The sequence below is a fragment of the Trachurus trachurus genome (genome assembly GCF_905171665.1).
Source record: "Trachurus trachurus genome assembly, chromosome: 24".
Lineage (NCBI taxonomy): Eukaryota > Metazoa > Chordata > Actinopteri > Carangiformes > Carangidae > Trachurus > Trachurus trachurus.
Window position 1 is genome coordinate 27,320,255 of NC_139910.1, and position 14,117 is coordinate 27,334,371.

The window sequence follows — 14,117 nt, forward strand, 5'->3', positions numbered from 1 at the left end:
CTGAGCGAACTGGACAATCACCACAGGGAGCCAGGCCCACAGTTTTCAGAGATTAATAATCTAAAAAAAAAAGTAAGAAATAGCATTGTATCCTTGCAACCTTGCACACATTTATATATGGGCTAGGTATTCAACACATTTTCAGTTCTTTAATGCTTCGGATGTGCTGGGCCAAGATGTTTACTCAGCTGCTTTAGGAGGAGGAAAGGAGAAATTAAAAGAGGCTTAATTCTTGAGAGGAAATGGATCCAGGTGCATGCACATCAATTAGATATTTCAACTGAAAACCACAGCCCATTTAAGTTAACCATTAATATTTTTTGCTGTGCTGTTTCTGCTTCATTTCAGCCTGCACCTGCTTTTGCCCCTGCAGAGTTGTTGCAGTTATTATCATTCTCTGTACGCACTCCAGAGAAACAAGTTTGGTGACGCCATGTTTTTGCCTACTTTGATGCAAATCTACACTGTTTTTTTTTTAAATCCTTAAACCCACTGTTATGAGTTCTCATTAAGGAGGTGATGATATTTGCCTACAAATGAGCACATTACGATCCAAATTTGTTGTCAGGTAAAACTTGATGGGCGATCATCACTCATCACTGCACTTTCATCCATAGGGCATGCTGGGAAAATCAGAGCAAGGCTAAAGTGAGTGACAAGTGCTCTGCTCTCCTGAGTCAGCCCTAATCTGCCACAGTGGAGGTGTTAAGTAGTCAGATGCATTTTAAAACATTTGTATTTCACAGTAGAATATGATTAACGTTAATGGTGTTAAAGCAGGAGCCTGTGACCTAACAGATGCATAATAGACTCACAGTGCTCATATAAAGTGCTTGTGATGCCATTTTTAGTCTCTTATATGAGATACACTATAGCACCACAGATTTTGTAAATGAGGTGTGAATGCTGCTATGCAGAATCTGTGGGATTTACTGTGCAGCCTAGAAGTCATACTGCCCCCATGTGACAACTATTGTTCAGAACTCATCCGAGGAGAAAGGATTAATCGGTTTGTACTTTACAGTGTGAGTGGTGTTGACTGTCTGTTTGGAGCGATCCGATGAATACATATTACAGTTATGAGTTATCTTTCATGGTTTTCAACAGTTCAGTTCAGCTAAATCATTGTAGCTACGGGGCAGAAACAAGCCAAGACTCTGTAATTGCAGTAAAATGATATTCATGTGGAGCTTTCATGTTCCTAATGTACTGGATTCTTTACTGAAATCGCAGCAGTGAGTCAAATTGAATTCTATCCATAAATGATCCCCCCCCCATCAACTCAAAATAAAAACTCCTTTGAATTTGTTTTTTCTTAAAGCTCATGATAACCAGCCACGCTTTCAGGTTTTATTTGGGAAAAACTCACAGTTGTAAATAAGTAAAATAAATATTCTACGATGTTTCTTTGACAGACCATCATAATATCTCTCATCCCTTTGCCCCCTCACTGAGTAACGCAATTTACATCCCATCCACCCCTTTCTGTTATTTCCCTGATGATTTGGGAGTCTGCATATGAGGAAAGAAAAATAGAGTAATTTCTTTTTTGTCTGAAGAAAGAAATATCACACTTATAAATGTCAAGGTCTCGCTCTTAGCACTGGGTGCTTTAAAATGAAATTAGATTGCTACCAACATGATGAGAAAGTGGAGTGAAAGCAGTGGTAAATGTCAGATACAAACATCACATTTACAGGAACATTGCAGGCACAGGATTTCTTTTTCATTCTTAATTTTATATCAATACTGTTTGTCAAGATAAACACATTTGCAATGAGGAAAAACTGCCACAATCCACCATGCAAAGATTCTCGCTGTTGTGTGTTGTGTTAAAGTGGCTTTTGACCTTGGGCTGGTAGAGTAAAGCTCTGATTTCTCACAGGAATACAGAGCTTTTCTCTGTGTTGGGGAAACTGCAAGATTACTGAATATGTTTTAATGCAGCACCATGAAGATGTCTCTGTGGACGACTGTTAATGCATTTTATCATAAACATTACTGTCCACAGGCTGACACAAGGCAGATGTAGGATGCAGAAGACATACACACACTTACACACACACACACAAATTCACAAGACATATAATCATTGTGATGGTAAAACAAAGCCATGATGTGCTCACAACAGACACTTTCACTTTTCAAACACAGGTAATTGCATTAATCATAACGATTGTCAGCGACAAGTATTACCTAGCAACACATCCATGATGATGTGATGCGATATTCATCTCTATTATATCAGTTCAGTAGAAACAATGTGTCCATATAATGATACCAGTATGTATTGTGCTGTAATAATTCATAGGCTACAGCTGCTGGAACAAGACTGGACAGACTGTAAATGGGACAGATTTTTATGCCCTACGCCTAATGTACTGTCATCTAATGTACTTTTGAACAGCAGAGGGAACTATAACCATTTTAAAGGCTTGTAATTTCTCAGAGCCCTTTTAGTTTTGCCAAATCCCCCCCTCTTTTAGTTATTAGCTTGGCTTCTCTTGCCCTATCTTCTGCTCATTTACTGTGAGTCGCAAAATGCTCTTGTCAAGTGCTAAACGCCTGAATAGCAAAATGAAAGGTTATTTCTGCAACATTTTTTTTGGCAAACGCATGTTCAGTTAATTATAATGTGGCATCATATATACTATAGCCTATATACTTTTTTGCAAAGGCATGTTCAATTTATTATGTGGCATCATCTTTTTTTTTTTTGCAAGTGCATGTTCAGTTTATTATGTGGCATCATATATATTTTCTTTTTTCGCAAAAGCATGTTCAGTTTATTAGCTATAATGTGGCATCAAATATGTTTTTTTAACGACCTTTATGATATAGGCTATTATTAATGTTAGGCTATACTGAGCTATATTTTCACATTTTACCCACATTATTTTTTTCACATGTATCCAGGGCCCTCCATGAAAAAACATGTTATTCGATAAAAACGACTGGTGTATATTTAACAAAAATACTTTACTTTACAGACAGTCAGAGGCTGGAGTGCGCTGTCCCCTCCTAGTGTCGTTCGAAGTTCCCTACACTTTTTTTCCCGAGTGCAAACAGGAACTCAGTGCGCAGCTGCCCACTCAACATGGTTTGATGCTTGTATAGTAGGATACATCAGCATCCGGCAAAAAAAAGAAAAGAAAAAACTACAGCGGAGGACTGGGATACTTTTCTTTTACCGCTGGAAGTGCTCACCGTGTGCTCTGCATTCACACCGGCCGGGTGCTGACGTGAGTATGAGGCCTGAGAAACAAACTGAAGCAGCAGCAGCAGCAGCAGCAGCAGCAGCAGCTATTGTTTAGCCAGCTGTTTTGGTCAGGGGGAGGTTAGCTGGCTGCTAGCGGCGGCGGCGGCGGCGGCTGCAGCCAGCTAACGTGAACTTAGCTATAGCTTGGTGAGAGCAAACAGCAGTAGCAGCAGCAGGTTTGTTTGGGACTCGGGGGTGAAACGCAGCTGAATATCCAGAGTTGGGAGCTCTCCCTGTGAAGAGGAGAGAGTCTGCCTGAAAGCAGCGTATTCCAGGCTGCTGTAGTAAAGGTAAACGCTAGCTTACACCTTGATAGGGTCAGCTGTGATTTGACATCAGGGCCGAGGCTGTAGTGATGTGACGTCATGTTTGGTCGTTAATAGCAGCCTCAAACCTTCATCAAAAAACAAACAAACTCAAAGAGAACGACTGAGTTTAATACCCGTGTGTGTTTGTAGTGTTTTGATTCGCTTCTTTGCTACAACTGGTGGGAATAAATAGTATAAAATGTGTTTGTGTCTCAGTTTCCCATTCATCGTTTGCTAAAAACGTGCACCAAATAGCATCTTTGTCCATTAGAAAGTGTGCAGTGGTTCTACTAATTTTCCAGAAAGTGCTTCTAGCTGACTGAATCAGAGCTCGGTCCATGCAGCTTGGTTCTCTGGTTCAAAGAGAAGTTGCTCAACTCATTTATTTGAACACCTGCTTGTGTTGAGTTAGGAGTTGTGTTTGCTGGGAGGGGAAGTGTCAATCAGCTCTCTCTATGTTACTGGAGCAATTATCACTCCAACACCTCCACTTCTCTATTGATAACAGCTTAACTAAAGCCCATACTTTTTACTCCTTGTTCTCAACCTTGTTTGGTGATAGGATGTAATCTACAAAAGTCTTTTTCACATCCCTGAAACCACTCCCTAAATTAAATGTCCTGCTTGCCTTCAAACACTCCCAAATCTTAACATCAGCCAAATACCGGCTGGTGCCAAATATCCTATCATTATTTTTGATTTCAAGCGCTCCGGGGGGATATAATGAACCATTTAGATATTACAAGGCTTCAAGGTGGTTATATTGCAAATATTGAAATCAGTGGCCTCTTTGAAGGTGATATGAAATGACTGTTTAGAAACTCTGTGATCTTTACCAAGTGAAAACTAATCCTTTTACTTTCACTTCTCAGAACAGCATTGTCACACAAATTCCCCATTGCGTTCAATCAAAATGATGATAGCATATAAGTCAAGTTACCTTCTGATTCTAATAAATATTTATAAGCGCAAAGATCTTACACTTCTCACACACTGGGACTTGGGACATGTTTTGTGTAATTAGTTTGTTTTGAAAAAGTTTCTCTCATGCGCATTAGTGAAGTAATCCTCTGCTTATAGATTCTCAGCATCATACGTGACCAGCAGCTCTTGAGTCAAACAACAGTTTAGACGGTGGAAAGTGAAACGCTAAGAGCACTGGGTTAGTGGGCTGGCTCCAGGTATGGCTTCAACAACAGCACTGAATTAATGTTAAAGCTGCTGTTTCTGTTGGTAACCAGCATCATGATAAATGTCCAATCTCCCACAGTTTCCTTAATAAAGACGCTAGTGTAACTGTGTCTAATTATCTGGTCATGTTCCATCATTATATGTGACTCATGTCTTCAGTTTGAATTTAAATATGTTGTAGATAGGAGTCAGAAAGCCTAGAGAATATGTTTTATTCTGAAAAGTCTCATCAGGTCAAACCATGAACATTTTTCTACTTTGTTTAATTTAGGCCTTAGATAAATACAAGTTTGAAGGTGGTCCACACTTGCGGGCGAAATGTTGTGGTAGAAATATTGACTGTGCTTGTGCAATGTTTTTCAGTGATTTCTTAATGCTGTTCTCCTATCACAGTTTCCTCGGAGGCTGCCAGGTGTGATCATCGTGTTGCTGTTAGAAACAGGAGGAAACACAGAACTCATCCCAAGAACTTCCAGTAAGTGTCTGCAGCAAACACTTCCCAGACTCACACCCACACCGCTAATAAACGCACATGGAGCATAACACCCATGACTATGAATGATGTTTCACACATCATTTTCCAAAATGAGCATAAGCACAGGGATATATTGACAAATTACACACAAACCTGTTTTGGCCATGTGCTAGAAGCTGCTTGAAAGCGTGTTAACTGCTTTTACGGCTGTTTTTTTAAGGGATCAGTCATGGCAAACCGTTGCGTGCATTTGTATAGCCTGCAGCTGGGCTTTTCTCGCTCTAGATACCATACTGTCTTGAAATGCTTTTTGGGACATGCCACTAGGGGGCACTCTTATGCTTTTTATTCCCCTAAGTTTGCCCAGTAGTGCACATTGACCAGGTGTTTTCCAGCAAGATGCTCTGGTGAGCTCTTCGTTCATGACTAGAAAAATATAACATAGGCATGGTCACACAAATTACAAACCAAAAGCTGTAAGGAGGTAAATCTGTGGGTGAAATTTCTTTCTGAGCTATATGGATGCATGCCTTTACACCAGTGATTTTCAACCCTTGGGTCGGGGCCCCACGTGTGGTCGCCTGGAATTCAAACTGGGTCGCCCGAAATGTCTAGTAATTGATGATAAAAAATACAGATTAAAAAAAACAACTAATTATTATCCTTTTTTAAATTATGATTTAAAACACGACACACAATCTTAAACAGCTGTATCTAGCCTATACTTTAACTTTCTCGAATATAAATCAAGTTCAAATAAAATGCAGCATATAAAAATATCTGAGCTGGCGCATCTTGATTTGTGATGTCAAAAAGGTTGGGAACCACTGCTTTACACACTTAATGCTAAGTGACCATAAATCCTTTCACCAATTAGAAAAGGTGATACCAACCATTTGGCTCTTTTTAAACTCCTCGTCTAAAGGGCAGCTGCAGTGTTAAATGCTTCCATTAACAGTTTATGGTCAGAGGTTATTTATTATACAGAACAAAAATGAAAAAAAAAAGTTCTTTGTTAACCCAACTGAGGCAGAAACACCTATTACATGTTTAATAAATATCAGTCAATGAATCAAATCAATAAACCCCCCTGGTCTTTTACCCATGAAAAGGGTTATTGCATAGTGCATACACATCCACTGGCTTGTTCAACATACAGTTTTAGTACAGCAATTAGTCAACTGCTGTTCAAGGAAATGGCTCAGTTATTTATGTAAAATGGCCATGTTGTGATTTGTTGTTTTCTTTTTTATGTAGCAGTAAAGAACTGGAGCTTATTCACAGAGCAGTTATTTGTTCACTTTCTGCAATTTAAAAAGCAACTGCAGCCTGTAACTGAGCCAAGTCTGGCCTGCTGATTGCTTCAAATAAATGTGTCCCAGTCTCAAATCTATTGCTTTGACTGTGCCCATGTTGAACACATACATTTTCTTTTAACTAGAATTTCTTTTTTCCTCCCTCCCTGTCACCCCTCACCATCTCTATCTGGTTGTTATATCTCACCCCACCCCTCACTCTCTTCCCCCTAAATGTCTCTGAATCCCTCCATCCTGGCCTTCCTGCTCCTATGAACAACTGGCCAGGACAGCTGGCTTTAACAGCTGCTTGTCATCTCATTTTTGGCCTGTCTCCATCTGGACAAGTTTTCCCATAGAGCTTCTCTTTTGTAAGCCAGTCATTCTGTTTCTAAATCAGTCTTTGTGCTATCTTTGTGTCACCGCCATTCAGCGAAAATGTACGCTAAAACCAAAATCCAGAGTTTCTCCTATTGTGCCTCTTGAAGCTGGAAGCTTTTTACGATGCCTCCTCTCGCTGCTGTGACCTGAATCTGTCGGCAAAATCTGCTGCGTCTTATAGAAAATGTCCTCTATTGGAAAGAAGTAACATTGAACAAAAATATCTAGTTTCTGCATCAGCACCCGTTGTGTCATCATCACCATTTCTTTGTTTCTCACTTGCCTCTATTTATCAACATTACCTTATGCTGACGACACTGGGACTCATCTCTTTTTGCCTCGGAATGAGTCCCATGTGTCATCTGTGCCTGGTCTGATTCGTCTTTTGTCCATCTGCTGATAATGTTCTGTAATCTCTCCTAATTGTTCTGGCATTCAGATGAGGGGAAATGTACCCTGGGTAGTAGCAGTAAAAGGGAAGCGAGATCAAGAGGCAAATACAAAGATTGTTCTGTTGTTTGGGGAAAAAAAGGCTTTGAAAGGCCTGTAAGACCTGTTTGAGCTTTACAATCTGCATTTGTACCCATAGGTCATGGATTATTGATCAATCTCATGGATAAGTATGCAAAATGAAGCAGATTAAAAGTTTGTCCTCAAAAAGTAATACAATCTTCATAGATATCTACAGTGGAGCCATGTAACATTTGTATTTCAAATGCAGGAAGTACAGTAGTTTGTGCCCATCCCTGAAAAAAGGTATAAGTCTGAGAAGGCCTGGAAACCTTCTCAGTGTATTTAAAAGGATAGTTCAACATTTTTTTTTGCAAATTTGCCCATTGCCATAATCCCTATAATCAGTGCATGTTGTTTTGAGATCTGCGGGGCAGAGACGTGAGCTGCTCAGTGAACACAATGGAGGTGAACGGTCCAGGTCATCTGTTTCACATCAAACTCATCAAATACACAAATCAACAACGCCAAAACGCTCTGGTGGACAAGTTGTGACCTGTACATTCACCACACTGAGATAATCATGTATGTAACATTACGAAACATGAAGCAAATACTCTACTTACTACTACTACTACTACTTACTCTCAAATACTTACTTGCTTTTGAAATCACTCCGCCCAGCAGTCGTGTCTGGAATGTAGTTCCGGCTGCATTTGCCTCTAAAACAACACTGTCTCATAATGTTACATGATTATCTCATAGCGTGGTGAATGTGCAGGTCACAACTTGTCCACCAGAGCGTTGTGGAGTTGTTGGATTGTGTATTTGATGAGTTTTGAGGAACAGGTGACCTGTACCGTTCACCTCCATTGTGTTAGCTGAGCAGCTCACGTCTCTGCCCCTATGATTAATTATAGAGATTGTGGCAATAGGCGAATTTGCCAAAATGTTGAACTATCCCTTTAAATGTATCGCTGCCATTACAACAGTATAAGAGAAACAGAGAGATGAGGGTGAGAACTAATTGGCAGAGATTAAACCTATTGTAACTTTCAGCTTTAATTCCCTAGGATAGGAGTTTGCAGTTGAGGGATTGAGCCATCAAATGGCTGCGTGACCTGACTGACCCGTTGTCCGGTCGCTGATGTGCAGTTGTTGGTATTGTAATTTATCTAGCCCCGCTCCGAGCTGCTGTCCCGGTCTCTCCCTCCTCGGGGTGGCACAGAGGTTAATCAGGCCGGGAGCTGCTTGCCACTGGAGGCATGACTGCACACTTGCTGTCTATAATTCAAACTGTTGCTCACTCGCATTCTTTTGATGTTGAGCTGAGGGATGGAGAGGGCGGGTGGATCCCGCGGACCATGGCACCAGCATGCCTAATCTCTGTCTGTCTGTGTAGAGACTTCAAACTGCTACACAGTATGGATTTGTGTCTCCTGGTGCTGACAGGCCACTGAGAGACAGAGAGAGATGTTCTCCCAGCTCTGAGGAGACGGAGCCTTTCACCATCAGGCTTGTCCGGGACCTGGATTTAGATCAGACTGAGATAAATATTTAGCTTTCAGTGAGGATGAAATCCAACTCAGGACTCAAATTTCAAAGTTTTAGTCCTGGGCTGGGGGACAATGGTCAACTATAGCCTGTGAAAAGATTTAGAAAAGGTCACACTGAGGACAACAGCAAGATTAACTTCAACCTACAAGACACACACATTATGATAGATGGAGACATAGTGAGTAATAAAGCCAACAGACTGTAATGAGAGGATTAAAACAAACAGATGTTGAACTTTTAGTGTTAGACAAAGTAAACAGGTTGTAAACTCAACTGGACTCCATGCTCCCAGACTGTATGCTCTTTACCAGGCCTCCTAAACTGAAACTTCTCTCTCTGACTTATCTGTTGTCGTCTGCCGTGTCTTCACGTCACCTTGCCGTATGGTTCCAGCTCCCACTGAACCTCGGTGGAGGGGATTCCATAAAAAAGGCCCCATGTGTAGGTTTCTACAGGTGGAAATGAGCTATTGGTCAGGCTGGGTGTTTCAAAATCAACTGTAGTGTGTGTGAGCAGGCAGTGGAGGGAGATTATCTTTGTGAAGTGATTCATGTTGCAAGTTTCCAGCTATTGATGGATTGATGGGTTGGCCCGAGAAAAAGGAAAAATACAGAAATGAAGTCGTAAGGCATATGGGGGGGGGGGGGGGGGGGGGGGTGAGAAGATTTAAGACACCGATTAGATTCAGTGGCTTGAATTGAAACTGGAAAAGCTGAAGAGGAAACCATAGAAAAGTTAGAAGAAGTTGGAATCTAATTAATTTATTAGTTGATTAAAGAGAAAAATTGGATATGATGCTAAATTCAGTGCAGCATGTCGTGTTTTGAGTTCAAACTTCCAGTCGGTAAGAGAATAATTCAGAGAAAACACAGTTTCCATGGGGATATCAGGGGTAGAAAGTAAGGGAAAAGGAGCTAATCTTTGTCTGCACATTTGTCTTGAACCTCAGAACATAGGGAGGATAAATAAAAAGATGACTAATAGAAAGAAATACGGTGTAGGTGAGTTTCACATTCACTCTGAGCTGAAAATAGATGTTTTTATTCAGAGCTAAGCGACTGAGTCACCAGGACTTTCTTAAATTGTTTTGACTACGGACGCAAGATTTGTCTACTGACTTCCTCCATCTCTTTCTTTCTCCCTCTCTCTCACACACACATGCACGCACACACTCGTGCATACCGTGTAATTTAGTGCAAGTATAGCGGAAATTCAGCATGCAGGCTGCAGCTGCCACACCCTTCATTTTTATCTCTTGTAATAGAGGAATTAAAGCTCAGCTCTCCCACAGTTCTGCCCTCTCTGGCTCATTTCTCCTTTAAAAGAGCCAGGTTTCTGGGGTTCAGCTTCCTCACACCAAGTGGATTATCTCATAGACAAGATATTTGAAATGACACCCAGCTATAAAGAAGTGCAGAATGCTCAAGCACGATCCTTCTACTTGATGATTACAGGCCATCTTTGACTTGGAGCTGGTTTGAAGTTTTGGACGGATCCTGTTGAGCCTGAGCAGACAAAGGCACGGATCCCATCACAGCATCTCTGAGAGGAGACCATCCATTACATCAGCTCCTATCTTTGCGTCTTTATGGACTTGGTAACTGAAAGCAGGCCGCCCGATGGGCCCTTTTCCTTCCACGTCGCCGGCTTTAGATTAAAGAAATCGATAGCGCCTGCTGCTCCTCAAAAAGCACATGTGAAATATTACGGTCTCTGGCCACTGCACTCTGCTTTCAGCTCTCTGACCCGAGCAGGGCCCTGTGTGGGAAGAAGCGACCCCCTGCCTCTGTCTTTTGCATCAGCCGGAGCCCGGAGCCCTGTCATATCGCTGCCTGCACCACAGCTGTCACTGTTTGTATATATGATATAGTGACGGATGCTGAAAAGGAACAGGTGTTGCGTATTAGTGCCACTATTTTATTCTACTGCCCTTGGAAAAAAAAAAAAAGTGGACTGCAGTCGATAGAGTTGTCAGAGTGTATCATTGTAATATATGGCGATCTGACTTTTAAACCCAGCTTTGCTACAAGGCATCATCCTCAATGTTTTTTTTTCCGAAGGAAAAGGAAGAGGCACAGAGGGAAAAATGAATTAATGTGGTTCAGGTGGACTGACCCCGAAGACAGATCAGAAACATGGGAATGTCTTTGAACGTCGACCCTCTTCTGTCCGGCTGTCTCTCCTCGCTAAGTTTTATTGGTCTGTATTGAGTTTGTAGGACTATCAACCGCAGATGGAAACTTTGCCATATATGGTTTTGACATGTATGTCTCATATATTTGTCAGAGGACTTTTACTCCACGGTGCTGTCTTGATTATTTCCTGAACAATGGCTTAACTAAGACTGATTTTCTTTTTCTTACATTGGAGTGTTCAGCAACACTGTCATACGATGTCTTCATGAGCTGAGCATAAATCTCAACGCTGGATTGGAGGCCATAAGCTACCTGTGCTTTCCTAACCTAACCTGCTGCTGTAGCCAAACAGACATTCTATTTATTCTAAGGGCCATCACTCACATACCTGCTGCTTAAAGGGATAGTTCAACATTTTGGCAAATTGTCGTCTCTGCTCCACCGTTCTAAAAATAGCTTGCACCGACAAATAAAGGTAACAAACCTACTGCTATGACTGTAGCGATTATGGCAATGGGCCAATTTGCCAACATGTTGAACTATCCCTTTAATATTCTATGGCTTTGTGTGAACACATTTTTTAATCCTTGGCCTTGCACGGGCCTACAGAACACAGTTTGGCCTCCCTCACCTCATCAGTCTTGGTTTGTGTGTGTGTGTGTGTGTGTGAGACAGAGTGAGAGTGTAAGCGAGTGTGTTGCTTCACTGCATCTTTCCTTGGTTGTGTAGCTCCGGAGACAAATCTCCACAGACAGGGGCCTGCTTCCCCCACAGAGAACAGCCTCATTAGGATTTGTTGCACAAACTGGAGAATGTTGACTGACTGAGGGAGGAACAAGGCCGTCTCCCTCCCAGGGACACATGTTCCTCGCTGCGGCCTGACCCTGCAGCTCTGGGCCTTGTCCAATCACATTTGGCTCATATGCCTCCGGGCCGGGGGCTCCGTTACCCCTGGACTAACCTCACGCTCCCTCACCCAGACATGTATGCAAAACTGAGCTTAAGGTTTTAATACAGAGAGGCTTGTTGAGGCAACATAGAGGGCTGATGTTACCGTCACAAGGTATGAGGTGGAGTAAACATTGCACCTTGTGCTGGCTTTGTGTTATTGGAAATCAAAGTTAAGTAGAACAAGATCTCTGTGGTGTGTTAAGAGTCAGGTGGCTCATCTGAAGGCAGCTTGTGGAAAAAAAAAAATCACGTAGCATAGGAACTGTTCAGTCTGGTTCTTCATTGATACAAATTCTCTCATTTTAGATAAACCAGCACACTTTCAATCATTTGCAGTTGCAGAACATTTTGGTTGACAGCATGGTCAATATCTTCTCTTCATTCTGATGCATTGTGTACCTGGAGTCACAACGATCTACAATGTTAGAAGATGGACTGCATGATATCATGTGTGATGAAACTGTTCAATATTTTTTTTTGTGATCAATTTTTTTAATTTTTTAATTTCATTTGCTTTGGTGTAAAAGTTACCAAACAGTCCATACAGATCATTATTAAAGCAGCACTAAGGAACTTTTCAACCTTCATAAAATATTTTCATAACTTTTGTGATGATACATCGACTTACAACAAGTTGAATGACACCTCTGTCATGGCCTGAGGGTGTCTGCATCTCTTTCTCTGGCACTAAGCAGCTTTGAGGAGCATGGTAGGAACCCTGCTCTCACGCTAGTGTTCATGGGAAATGGAGTCTTCCTTCACTTTCACTTTTGCGAGGCACAACAAGGAGGGAACAGGCAAAACGGCACTTTAGCAATGGATTATGTTTGTGTTTTCACTTTGAAATGATCCACTGGAAACAGAAACTTAGTTTTGATGTCTTTTGTTAATTTTAATGCAGGATATTTACGGGGCTTCATGCTAGTGTTCATGGGAAATGGAGTCTTCCTTCAGGCAAAACACTACCGCTTTGGTCCACAGGCGCCGCCAAACTCAACCAAAACTGAAAGTTCTTTAGTACTGCTTTAAACATACAAACAACAAAACCCCAAATAACTACCAATCATACAAAACAAGACAAGGACACAAAAGAAAAACAAACAAATAAGCAAAAAAGCCAAGGGAAAGCTTTGAGGGCAGATATCCTCAATTCTCCATAATAGTGGGCTATGTTATCTTCACTGTGGAACCAAAAATGTTTTGATCTTTTCTCTTCCCTTTTCCAGTACTGCTACATTCACCTGTTTGGCACCATGTATTTTTGCAACTGAAATCTCCAAGTTTAAGATATCCACAACAGATGTGAGCCATTGTGGGATGTTGAGTATATCGGGTTGCTTCCATCTGATAGCTACCATTTTTTTTGCTGCAGTGATGCCAGCTAGGAGAATGCAGCGGTTGGGAACTGAAAGATGACAATCAGAATCAACATTTAACAAAATCAGCGATGTAAAAGGTTAGGGAGAGTTTTGCCGATAATGGAGGACAAAAGTCAAAATTGAGATGACAATATCATTTATGATAAATAAGTGTGCATATTAACAGTTCCAGAGTCTGTCTGCTTTAATATAGGTACAACAACAAATTTGGTTTTTGATTATGTTCTTCATGGGTGAGGTTGTCATACAGTATAAGCCCTTTTGGGTTTCATACCTCCCCTCCGCACATCCCAATCATAGTAATAGTTCATACTAAATTAAATGATATGTTCGTTCAAAAAAAAAAAAAAAAAGTTTACACATTGCACATGAAAAACCACTCAATTAAAACAGAACATTAATTTACCCCTCAGTGCCTCATCTATCCTCTTAGATCCTCTTGCTACTAAATTAACACCAATTAACCTGCAGAAGGTGAGGGCAGCTGGGGGCTAAGGCCTTATCCACACGGAAATGGAGCATTTCCAAAAGAATTCCCAAGCAGACGCGTTTCAGACACCTTTGTCACCAAACAAACAAAGAGCACATTGTTGAGGATTATTAACCCAGGCATACTTGTGTTCAGAAAAACCAGTAACTTATGGTTTCCACAACAAACTCTAGACATGCACAACCTAGGTCTTAGTTAGTTATACCCATCACATAAAGGATTACTGTGTAATGGTACTATAAATTG

The 14,117-nt window shown here is 41.2% G+C and overlaps 1 protein-coding gene across 2 annotated transcripts in view; it reads left to right on the forward strand.

The window, feature by feature from the left end:
- Positions 1–3,152: 3,152 nt before the first annotated feature.
- disp1 (dispatched homolog 1) overlaps positions 3,153–14,117 on the forward strand; it is a 117,148-nt gene continuing 106,183 nt past the window's right edge. For both annotated transcript variants that reach the window (XM_084001152.1, XM_084001154.1), the window contains exons 1-2: positions 3,153–3,242; positions 5,152–5,233. The gene's annotated coding sequence lies outside the window, so the exon portion shown is untranslated. The remainder of the gene's footprint in view (positions 3,243–5,151; positions 5,234–14,117) is intronic.